At 55.5% G+C, this 12,724-nt stretch overlaps 1 protein-coding gene and 1 pseudogene across 7 annotated transcripts in view; both read right to left on the bottom strand.

Moving 5' to 3' along the window:
- The window catches only part of TBL1X (transducin beta like 1 X-linked), a 281,546-nt gene that overhangs the window by 89,827 nt on the left and 178,995 nt on the right, over positions 1 to 12,724 (bottom strand). The gene's annotated exons all lie outside the window — the stretch shown is intronic.
- LOC101415886 (DNA (cytosine-5)-methyltransferase 3A pseudogene) lies at positions 9,775 to 11,162 on the bottom strand (annotated as a pseudogene).

Raw genomic sequence — 12,724 nt, 5'->3', positions numbered from 1 at the left:
ACAGCGAATGGACACAGCAAGCAGAGAGCAAGCAAGGTGCTAGGGGGGAGGGGAAATAAAAATAAATAAATACAGACACAGAAAAATGCAGCAAATAGACACAGAGAGCAGACAGCATGCAGTAAGCCATGGGTGGGGGGGGGATTAAAAAAGAAAGAAGGCAAAATAAAGGTATTTTCAGAGAAAAGCAGAGAGAATACATAGTCAGTGGATCTGCACTACCAAAACAACAACAACGAAAACACATGAATGTAGGCTGTAACGAGTTAAAGTTGAGCATTACAAACCCCAGAGCAACCCCCTGAAAAATAAAACCAAGAGGTGTAACCAAGAAGCTAATAGTGGGATAAAGCAGAGTCATAAGAATCCCCAATTTATGCAAAAAGAGGCAGGAAGAGAGGATAAAAGAAACAGAGAAGAAATGAGACAAACGGGAAGCAAACCCCCGGTGGAAAATGGTCTAAAGCCTTTTCAATTAAAAGGCTGAGATGGTATGACTAGGTAAAAAAGGAAGATGCAACTCTACCATATGTTGCAAACCCACTTAGAATAAATAGATTTTGTTTTTGAATACAAGCACACATACATATTATCGATAGTATTATACATATCCTATCACATCTAAGGAAATCTGTCGCCTGAGGGTACATGCACTAGCACAGGGTGCCACTCATCTGGTCACACAAAACCTTCATCCGGCCCAGGAAAGCACTGGCTGCACGTGGATTTCTCCAGAAGACGGCACAGAGGTCAGAGCCCTGCTCCCAAAGATATGCTAGAGCTGAAGAAGTGTTGGGGTGGGGTCAGTGCTGTCCAATAGGGCTTGCGTGCATGGAAGTGGGGAGCAGTGAGTTCAGCCAGAAGGAGCAGCAAGTGGCAGGCGCTGGGTGTGGGGAAGCAGCACCTGCAGACACTCCAGTCTGGTTTGGTGGAGAAATGGCAGCAGAAGACAGGCTAGGGTGCTGGGCAGGCTGGCAGGCAGAGGACAGGCCAGGGAGCTGGGCAGGCTGGTGGGCCGGGGACAGGGGACAAGCTAGGGAGCTGGGCAGGCTGGTGGGCCGGGGACAGGGCACAGGCCAGGGAGCTGGGCAGGCTGGTGGGCCGGGGACAGGGGACAGGCTAAGGAGCTGTGCAGGCTGGAGGGCCGGGGACAGGCTAGGGCGCTGGGCAGGCTGGTGGGCCAGGGACAGGCTAGGGAGCTGGGCAGGCTGGCGGGCCGGGGACAGGCTAGGGCGCTGGGCAGGCTTGCGGGCAGGCTGGCGGGCTGGGGACAGGCTAGGGTGCTAGGCAGGCTGGCGGGCCGGCGACAGGCTAGGGCGCTGGGCAGGCAGAGGACAGGGGACAGGCTAGGGTGCTGGGCAGGCTGGCAGGCAGAGGACAGGCTAGGGCGCTGGGCAGGCTGGCGGGCCAGGGACAGGGGACAGGCTAGGGTGCTGGGCAGGCCGGCAGGCCAGGGACAGGCTAGGGCGCTGGGCAGGCAGAGGACAGGGGACAGGCTAGGGTGCTGGGCAGGCTGGCAGGCAGAGGACAGGCTAGGGCGCTGTGCAGGCTGGCGGGCCAGGGACAGGGCACAGGCTAGGGCACTGGGAAGGTTGGCGGGCCGGGGACAGGGCACAGGCTAGGGCGCTGGGCAGGCTGGCGGGCCAGGGACAGGGGACAGGCTAGGGCGCAGGGCAGGCTGGCGGGCCGGGGACAGGGCACAGGCTAGGGCACCAGGCAGGCTGGCGGGCCGGGGACAGGCTAGGGTGCCGGGCAGGCTGGCGGGCAGGGGACAGGCTAGGGCGCTGGGCAGGCTGGTGGGCTGGGGACAGGCTAGGGCGCTGGGCAGGCTGGTGGGCTGGGGACAGGCTAGGGCGCTGGGCAGGCTGGTGGGCAGGGGACAGGCTAGGGCGCTGGGCAGGCTGGTAGGCTGGGGACAGGCTAGGGCGCTGGGCAGGCTGGCGGGCAGGGGACAGGCTAGGGCGCTGGGCAGGCTGGTGGGCAGGGGACAGGCTAGGGCGCTGGGCAGGCTGGTGGGCAGGGGACAGGCTAAGGCACTGGGCAGGCTAGTGGGCTGGGGACAGGCTAGGGACAGGCTAGGGCAGGGGACAGGCTAGGGCACTGGGCAGGCTGGCGGGCTGGGGACAGGCTAGGGAGCTGGGCAGGCTGGCGGGCCGGGGACAGGGGACAGGCTAGGGCGCTGGGCAGGCTGGTGGGCCGGGGACAGGCTAGGGCGCTGGGCAGGCTGGTGGGCAGGGGACAGGCTAAGGCACTGGGCAGGCTAGTGGGCTGGGGACAGGCTAGGGCAGGGGACAGGCTAGGGCACTGGGCAGGCTGGCGGGCTGGGGACAGGCTAGGGAGCTGGGCAGGCTGGCGGGCCGGGGACAGGGGACAGGCTAGGGCGCTGGGCAGGCTGGCGGGCCGGGGACAGGCTAGGGCGCTGGGCAGGCTGGTGGGCCGGAGACAGGCTAGGGCACTGGGCAGGCTGGTGGGCCGGGGACAGGCTAGGGTGCTGGGCAGGCTGGTGGGCCGGAGACAGGCTAGGGCACTGGGCAGGCAGAGGACAGGGGACAGACTAGGGCACTGGGCAGGCTGGCGGGCCGGGGACAGGCTAGGGCACTGGGCAGACTGGAGGGCCGGGGGCAGGGGACAGGATAGGGCGCTGGGCAGGTGAGAGGGGCTCCAGAGGCGCGGGGAAGGCCCGTGGCGGGAGTGCCGAAGGCCAGGGAGAAACTCTGCGAGGTGCTCACCGGAGCAGTGGGGCCATGAGATTGGCACATTTGAATGTCCTCAAGGTGGTGCAGCGCTGTCCGACAAGGGGGCCGGGCCACAGCTGGCTATTTAAGCTTAAACACATGGAAATTCCAGGAGGTGAAAAGCCGCCGCCTCGGCCCCACGGCCCCACTTCCTGCGCCACGTGGCGCCACGGGCCGGCACCCTGAGCGCAGGGACGGAGGAGGCCGCGTGGCTGCCGCGGGCGCGCTGGGGCACAGGGCAAGCAGGGGACGGTCCCGAAGCCTCCAGGGGAGGCGGACGCCGCAGGCTGGGATGAGGACGCGGCTGGAGCAGCAGGCTCCAAGGCGCTAGAAAGCCGGACCCCTGGGGGCTCCATCCCTCTCCCTCCCTCGCTGTGGGCTGGCAGTCATCGAAACAGGGAACAATCTCCAAAGAGGCACACGGGGTAAGGGAAAGCGGGGTGAGGGCCCGAGCCACACACATGTAGGGGCGCAGCGCATTCTGGGGGGGGTCTGTGGGTGAGGAGAGGTGTCTGTGCGTAAAGCAGGAACCCGGGACGCTTCTGGAACAGCCAGGGGCAGCCCCGAAAGGGCAGGGTGCAGAGAGGGCAAGGCAGAAGGCTGGGGAAGGCCAGGGGAGCGGGAGTGGCGTGGGTGCACAAAGAAACTGGCGGGGAGTGACAGACAGGGGCCACCTGACTGAGCACTGAGCCAGGGATCGACAGGGTCCCGTGCCCCGAGTGGCACCCATCCATCGGAGAACAGGCTCTGAAGACAACACGTGCTTCCACTGTCTGGGTGGTGCCAGCTGGCGAGGACGGCGGGCACGTAGTAGGCCGACAGCCCTCCCCTCCAAAAACCAACATCGGGCGGCGGACTTGGCCCAGTGGTTAGGGCATCCGCCTACCACAGGGGAGGTCCGCGGTTCAAACCCCGGGCCTCCTTGACCCGTGTGGAGCTGGCCCATGCGCAGTGCTGATGCGCGCAAGGAGTGCCCTGCCACACAGGGGTGTCCCCCGTGTAGGGGAGCCCCATGCGCAAGGAGTGCGCCCCATAAGGAGAGCCGCCCAGCGCGAGAGAAAGTGCAGCCTGCCCAGGAATGGCACCACACACACAGAGAGCTGACACAGCAAGATGACACAACAAAGACAGATACACAGATTCCCGTGCCGCTGACAACAACAGAAGAGGGCAAAGACGACGCAGCAAACAGACACAGAGAACAGACAACCGGAGTGTGTGTGTGTGGGGAGAGAAAGAAATAAATAAATCTTTATTTTTTTTAAAAAAAAGAACCCAACATCCCCGTGGGTACACCCAACGACCAGGGTACATAAGGCTGGTTTCCCAGCTACCGAGGTGGAGAACTTGAACCCCAATTTTTGGTTTCCCTTTATTCTTCTTTTTTTTTTAAAGATTTATTTATTTATTTAATCCCCCCCGCCTCCCCCGGTTGTCTGTTCTCTGTGTCTATTTGCTGCGTCTTGTTTCTTCGTCCGCTTCTGTTGTCGTCAGCTGCACGGGAAGTGTGGGTGGTGCCATTCCTGGGCAGGCTGCACTCTCTCTCGTGCTGGGCGGCTTTCCTCACGGGCGCACTCCTTGCGCGTGGGGCTCCCCTACACGGGGGACACCCCTGCGTGGCACGGCACTCCTTGCGCGCATCAGCACCGCACATGGGCCAGCTCCACACGGGTCAAGGAGGCCCGGGGTTTGAACCGCGGACCTCCCATGTGGTAGACGGACGCCCTAACCACTGGGCCAAGTCCGCTTCCCTGGTTTCCCTTAAGTGCTCTCACCATTTCACATCAAACTAATCCACCAGTTACAATAATTTGGAAAGAAGGTAGCGGTCACTTATTTTTGCACAATGGGAATAAACAGGGGTTTTGCAAGTAAGAGTCTCTTTCCTGGGGTGGTCTTTCAGACACGTTCCATCATCGACTTGCACATGTACAAAGGACCCCTTACACGTCATTCTAACCCTTCCTTTGGCTCCTCTTCAACCCTTTTCGCCACTGAGCCATTTGCATTGTACTTACAAACAACTTATTTATTTTTTCTTTTCTATGATATTGTGTGTGTGTGTGTGTATATATGTATATATATGTATTTTAACCAACACAGATTAGACTTCGTCATTTAGGCTAAAGTACCTACAACATCTTAGACACAAAATGAGCCACCATGCAGCTTTGCATCTCACTCACATGCACGATGTTCCCACCGTAAAATTCCAGAAGAGAGAGTCTCAGACTGACACCAAATATCTTATTTTACAAGCGAGCAGACCAAGTGGATCATTTCTCTCGCCAAGCAAGCAGCAGCAGCAAGTACAGTCGATTGAGTAAATAAAGCTGTGGAAAAGGTATTCCACTTTTGGTCCATGGAATTCAGTTATTTCCTTGGGTATAAAATCCCTAGAATTTCTAACAATTCTAATTCCTGTGAAAATCCTGACTCTTCCTGTCGACCCTACTTCAAAGTGTATATGCTTCCCTAGTTCCATTACAGGAAGTAGAAACATACAAAATCACAAGCAACAGCGATTAGGAACATAAACAACTATAAAATCATAGCAAAACAAGCGTAAACGGTATTCCTCCATCAAAGCCTAATTTCCCATGACTCTAGGCTCTGAACAGGAGCATCTTCCCATTTACGCCATGGCCAATGCCAGCTGTGTGAGAATTCTGATACCTCGATGTCTTTTCCTACCACGTGACAGCACAAACAAGAGGAGACTGGACATGTGGAAGCCACACACTCGCATGCAAACCAGGTCCCTGGAAGACGTGCTGTTTGGCTCTCTGGGAAATGACCACTAAATGCTTTTCTTCTACCCTCGCTTTTCACGTGGCTTAATAGCAACGGTGCCGGTTTCCTCTCATCTGGGAGGGTCACAGAAGGCAGTGTATAGGATAAAGTCATTGGACGAAAAAGAACTCAATGTGCTTGAAACAAGACCAAGCAAGCCACATGTGGTTTTACCAGGATGAAGTCCTTTTGAAAAAATGCCGAGGTTGGCAGGTATTACTGAACTCTATAAATTCACGGCATATGAGCTAAAAGATATTTTACCCCATGGAAGCAACCGTCAGTACCCGTGTCACGGATGAATTCCAGATCTCCCTGATCAGAACCCGTGGATGTGTGGTACACGGAGACACGCATAGCTCACGCCGAGCGCCGTGCTTCCCGGCCCAGGAGCTCTGAATCCCCAGATACGTCTCAGAGGTTGAGGCCTCCCAGTTACATGATCAGGGAGGTTGAAACCGCAACGCCTCCCGGGTCCCCTGGCCCCAGCCCCCGCAGCTTCCCACGAGGCCACACAGCCTCTCTGAAGGTAGCACCACTGCGACAAATTTAAAACAAGAGCTCAAACCAACACTGGTTTCACTGGTCAGCATGTGCCTCAAGGCCAAACTCCTGCCTCTATTCTGTGTGCATGTGGCAGTCATGGTGTACTTGGAACTACCACCAACCTCCAAGAGGGTCCTTGACAGTATGACACAGATCGCCGTATTCAAATACATGTAAAGTGGACATGTGGGCACGAAGGGGACACAGTCACTGCTAAAACCAAGGTCAGGAATCACTGCAAACGGTCAGTGGCATGCCGCTGTCCCTCCTGTTGTCTTAGTCATTCTCACAGATTTTAAAAGACAACAACGGAGACAAGGTCAGTCTACAAATGTGTTCACCAGCCGCCCCTCAGCAAGACAGCTGAGAAGTTTCTCAAGTAACTAGTCATAACAGTAAAAGCGCAAGTGCATGAAGCTTTAGTTTCAAATGCAACATGATCACAGAGACCTGTGGCTTTCTTCAAGGGAAACGTACGACTTAGTTTTCTGATAACTGCCCTTTTGAAGGAGGAAGTGTTTGGGAGACAGGAAAAAAGAATTAGGGATAGAAAACAGATTCGATTGAATATAGATGCCAAAACGTTTTGTTTTTCTTAAGTGAACACTGAAATATTTTGGCACCTTCCCAAAATGTTCTATTTGACTAAATTAGCACTGCTTGCACCACATTTAATTACACGACTAGCACATTTAACAATACCTTTGTGCTGTTCCTTTTTTAAAGGCAGTTTTATTCACACACCACGCAACCCGTCCAAAGTGAACGCTCAATGGCTCGCAGTACAGTCACACTCACCGCCACAGTCAGTTTTAGAACATTTTCATTGCTCCAAAAGGAAAAACCATGCATCCCTGAGACCTCCCCGTTACTGACACTTAGCAGAGGTGTGGTACCTGCTACAAGTGAGGAATGAACGTTAGAAGATGACCGCTACAGAGCCCGCACTGCCCCGTACGCTACCCCACTATTATTACCCCACTGTTAATGTAATGGGGACAGAATTTGTTCTAGGTTTGGGAGAACATTCTTGCGAGTAAAGTATTCATCACCCACAGCAGTGTTCACTATGTTATAGAGTGCCACGGTTCATCCTCTAGCTTTCCTTCTAGAGACATGTGCAACCCTAATTTCCCCCTTTCAACCACTATCGTACCCACAATTCAGTGCTGTTCACGACAGGATGTAAGGCCTTTGCCCCGTATTTGCCCAATGGCTTTATCTGTCATTCGCCTGATAATGCTCCCATTTTATCAATCTAATGGGCAACGGGCTTCTTCTTCAGGCAAATGTAATGTCCAAACACCATTTCCAAAAAAGACCCCCGTTTCTTACAAAAACTAAACGCAGGTAAATAAGATTTAAGCATGATTCCCAAGTTAAATTTAGGCTGCATTTCTCTCAGCCCTAGATCACTTTGGTGAATTGAATAAAATAACTTATGTTAAATGAATAATCACACAGGGACCTGTCGGATACCAACAACCTGTGCGACTGATATTTTTGACACGTTAAACACTCATATATTAATATTACGAATAAAGGGTTATGCTGTGAGTGCCTTTTTAAAAACACTTTGCATGCTGTTTTTTTTCTTAATTTGATCCAGCTGGGATTTTCACTGTCCCCAAACTCGGGATCATCTTTGATCCCAAAACAAGTTAACGTGAGATTTAGGGACGGGAGACCCTTCCCCTCTCTTTCCAAGGAGGCTCCTTTTTGAAAGTAATCACAGGGTTACTGTGCTGGGAAGTGTATTTGGGTCCATGGATAGAGCATCCGCCTACCACATGGGAGGTCCAGGGTTCAAACCCAGGGCCTCCTGACACATGTGGAGCTGGCCCACACGCAGTACTGATGCACGCAAGGAGTGTCGTGCCATGCAGGGGGTGCCCCCCGCGTAGGGGAGCCCCACGCACAAGGTGTGTATCCCGCAAGGAGAGACGCCCAGCGCGAAAAAAAGTGCAGCCTACCGAGGAGAGGCACTGCACACATGGAGAGCTGTGGGTACCCAGCAAGGTGATGCAACAAAGACAGACACAGATTCCCAGTGCCGCTGACAAGAACCCAAGTGGACACAGAAGTACACAACAAATGGACACAGAGAGCCAACAACTGGGGGGAGGGGGGAAAGGAGAGAAATACATAAAAAATAAATTTAAAAAAAATGTTACTGTGCTTGAACCTGGATAACTCCACTCCCAACCACCTCACCTTGCCTGCACTTTCGGCAAGGAGACACAGCGGAATGCTGCTCCCAAACTCTCCTCCTCCACAGCAAGAACCACGGGGAAAATCCCACCATTCTAATTATCCACCTTCAAACTGTCGCCCTTTCTTCACCCTTGGTTAAATGCCTCCACACCTAAGGCAACGTGGAGGCTGGTGTTTTCACTCCTCTCGCAGTGTTAAAGCACCATTGTGAAGTCGGGGTGTATGGAGGTTAAAGCACCTTTTACGGATAGGTCTCCCATCTATCATATACACGTATAAACTGTGAACAAGAGGTACCGGCGGCTTCTAGAACCTCGTTTTCCTCAAGGCTCCCTGTTGGCGAGCACCGGAGAAACCGTAGAGAATGTCCCGTGTGGCTGTGCTAGCCCTCCCTGCTGCTAGCTGGTTCTATTTTGCTGACGGGCAATGGTGCTGCCAGGGTCAGCTCCGTGGCTGGGAGGGAAATCTACTGCCTGAGCCGCTCTCTAAATATTCTGTCCCCTGCTCGGGCTCCCAACTGATCATCAGGCTGGAGACAACAGCAAAAAGATATACAGTGGGGAGCGGGTGTAGCTCAGTGGTGGGGCACCTGCTTCCCAGGCATGAGGTCCTGGGTTCAACCCCCGGTGACTCCTTTAAAAAAAGGCCAATGTATAGATTTCTACATAATTTCCTTTTTTCCCCTCTCCCTTCTTTCCTCTGCAAAGTGTTGTGACTATTTTTTTTTTTTTTTTGTCATCGATTTTTGCTGCCATAAATCCTATTGTTTCAACCACAACAAGAAACAAAAACCCAGTCAAACAGAAAACCTCTGTAAGGAGTAGAAAACAAAAGGTTGGACCAAAAACAAAAAGGGGTAGGGGAGGGAAAGGGGCTTGGTTTTTCAATTATGAATAATTATTGTAAACTCAGGAGATGATGCGTGCCTCTTTTTTGCACAGCAAAGCCTTCCGGTATTTCCGCACCTGTGGCTTGTTTTTAAACTCCCTCCTTTCTCCTGGGTGCTGATCCTTGCCTCAGTCCTCACGCGCCTGGGATTTTGGTTAGCTGCTTTTCCTTTAACTTCGCGTCCCGACCCCCATTCGTTTGCCCTCCTGTCCTTCCCACACAAGCAAAACACTCTCCAGCAGAGCTAAGAGGTGGGTGACAGCAGGCAAGCTCCCCAGCTGGCCCGGCAGCCTCGGCCGCACCAGGCAACTCGCGCCGGCGACGACTGCGGAGTGGACGGGACTGCCGCAAGCCCGCTCCGTGTCCCTGCGCCGGCAACGACTGCGGAGGGGACGGGACTGCCGCAAGCCCGCTCCGTGTCCCTGCGCCGGCGACGACTGCGGAGTGGACGGGACTGCCGCAAGCCCGCTCCGTGTCCCTGCGCCGGCGACGACTGCGGAGTGGACGGGACTGCCGCAAGCCCGCTCCGTGTCCCTGCGCCGGCGACGACTGCGGAGTGGACGGGACTGCCGCAAGCCCGCTCCGTGTCCCTGCACCGGCGACAACTGTGGACGGAACTGCCGCAAGCCTGCTCCGTGACCCTGCACCCGAGGGCGGCCTGTTTCTCCTTCACGAAGATGGGAAGAGGCCGGGCTCTGCCCCGCTCCGTGGAGCATACCCCAGCGGTGACGGTCCAGACACTGCTGACCTTGGCTCTTCTGGCCTGCTCCAGACACCCTGCAGCGCCAGCTTCCCGCTCCCCGTGGACGCCAGCGGCCTGCTCACGCCAGGGAGGCTACCCCAGAAGCACCGGCCCCATCCGCACTTGACGTTTCATTGGCATTGATCATCACGGGGTGGTTCTCAAGAACTCACGAGACATCCCTCTTGTCACTAACGCCCATGGCCACCGCGTTCTCAGAGAGCCAGGAGAACGGGCGGTCGGCTCCCTCCGTGGGCCGCGCCTCACGCAGGAGGTGGCAGAACTCAAAGGAGAGCCGGCCAGCGCCCTGGGAGAGCCCCCGCGGGCCGCACTAGCGACGGAGAGACTGCTGCAGGGACTGCCCCAGTCACTGGGTCCTGGAGACGCAGCGGACGCCCCCAACATACATGATCTTGCCCCGGTGCCACACCGTGCCCGCTGTGACGGAGTCCCAGCACACTTCCAAGGCCATGCGGCGGTCCACCTGGTGTGCACCAGGAACCCTGTGGCGATTCCACTCGAAAGAGACAGCACCTGACAGCCTTCCTCTCGGCAGCCTGAAACCTGTGGGGGCTTGAACTCCCAGTTGTGGTTACTGGCAAAGAACACCGGAGTTGAGAATCTCCCAGTCGTCCCGCTGCCGCGGCAGCCCGGAAGTGCCCTCGTGCCTGCGCACGGAGCAGCTCCGGGGGTCCTGCTTGACGGCCGCCTGAGCAGCCCCCTGCCCACCGGGAGCTCCATACACCCCAGGCAGAAGCACTGTAGCAGCTGCTGTCCCCACCAGGGCAGATGGCATGGCAGGACCGATGGCCGTCGTCGGCGTACTGGTGCACATCCTCCAGGAAGTGCTTCTTGCAATTCTGGCACAGTCCCCCAAGGAGTGGGTGCTCCGGGGTGATGTTGAGACGCCCCCAAGAGACGCAAGCACCCTCGATGTGCCGGCTCTTCAGCTGCACCTGGGACACAAGCTGCTCTCTGGAGAGCTCACCCGGGATCTCCTTGACCTTGGGCTTCTCAGGGGAGCCCTTTCAGGGTTTCCTGGCCAGCGTGGCCGCTGCCTGGGCAGCAGCCTCACGTTCAACCCCCAGGGCCATGGAAACTTCTTGGCATGGCTCCTTCTCCTCTTCTGGTGGCCCCAGAGACTGCGGCCAGAGGGCTGGAAGCCCCCCGGGTACCTGTCCGATCATTTGCTTGCTCTGCACCTCCACAGCCTCAGCAGGGCCACGGCACCCCGGGACCAGCATCCCAACGTGCCCACTGGCCACCCGCAGGACTCCGCCGGTGGCTCTGCTGTACCCAGGCTGCCTGATGGAAGGTGCTGCAGAAGGAGCTCAGTGGCTTGAGCTTCTAATGCACGTGGCCAAGAACTTGGCAGCTCCGAACCACATGACTGAGGAGCGCCTTCAGCTGCCCGGCTCTGGCCCGTCGTCCAACAAGGCAAGGCGGCCCGGCCACCTGAAGAAGCCACGCGGGCTCCCCCACGCCAGCTCCCAAAGTCAAAGCCCGGCCATGCTGGGACTCTGGGTCATCATCGGCTGCTCTGGGCCCCATGGGCTCAGGCGTGGGGCCCCAGCAGGGGCTGTGGGGTTGCCGGGCGGCTGTCCAGCAGGGGGTCCTCAGATCCCAAGACCCCCAGGGCCCCTGGCCTTCTCCCACGGCTTTCATGACCAGAGCTACCGTGGCTTTCTTCTCAGCCCTGACGGCCGCCAGGTACGGCCCCTCTGAGTTTGGCTCCGTAAATGACGTTTTAAACATGTTTTAAAATGCAAGAAGAAGTTAAAGAGAAAACTAATTCAGATTTCCTGCTGTCTGAGTATAACTTTTCACAAGTACACATTCACTGCAGAGAAAAAAGCTATTTGCAAAAAAAAAAAATATATTGAAAACACTCTTGGGTTACAAGTACGACATTTATACGGTTTTAAGGAAATACCAAAGATTAAAAGTAGAAGATGGCGCCGCCCAGTTTCATGTAAACCCTGTCCGAAAAATAGGGCATGAAAAAAGTGAATTTTGAGAAGTCATCTTCCGCTTGGTTCTTCCGTTATACAGACATTTCTCTCTAATTGTTCCATTAAACTACGCAGTTCCTTCAAGCTGTGATAGAGAGTCTTAATTTTGGAATCAGAAAAGGCAAAGTATCTGACACTTGGGTTTTACACCGTGCATCCCCTCCTGAAGGAAATCTCGCTGGGGCAGAAGCACCCAGGACGGTGCTTACATGTGAAAAGGTGATAGAGGTTTAGCGAGTGCCAGTACCTGGGCCGACCGCTGGAGGCAGTGCAGCCGACAGCCCTGGAAGAGCCACCCGGGTGGGCCTAACAGGCGGGAGAGCGGCTCGGCCGGTCGGCAAGCTCCTTCGTAAAGCGTCAGCCAGGAAATGCTTGCAGGCCCTATGGCCTCTGGAGCAAGTCAATCCCTGGAGCTTGCCAGCAGCCAAGGCAACACATACTTCGACCGGCACGGCTGTGTTCTATTTACAGACAATGAAATCTGAATTTCATGTAATTTTCATGCATCGAGAATTAGTATTCCTCTTTGGATTTTCATCACCAACCACCTAAAACCGTCAAAACCACCTTTAGCTCGTGGACTACCCAGAAGCAGGCGCTGGGCTGCGCTGGCCCATGGGGCCGTGGCTGGCCGACCATCATTTTAGACGTGTGTCTTGGTTCTATTTCTATCATATAACCCAAAAAGAATACCTAAAAATGGACCTTTGATGGGAGTGGGAGTGTCTTTCTTCCAAAGACCCTTCTGTTCGCTAAAAAAAAAAATACTTAGATCAAAACAGTTGTGACTGCGA

The sequence above is a fragment of the Dasypus novemcinctus genome, chromosome X, assembly GCF_030445035.2.
Source record: "Dasypus novemcinctus isolate mDasNov1 chromosome X, mDasNov1.1.hap2, whole genome shotgun sequence".
Lineage (NCBI taxonomy): Eukaryota > Metazoa > Chordata > Mammalia > Cingulata > Dasypodidae > Dasypus > Dasypus novemcinctus.
This window is presented reverse-complemented; position numbering and strand designations above follow the sequence as displayed.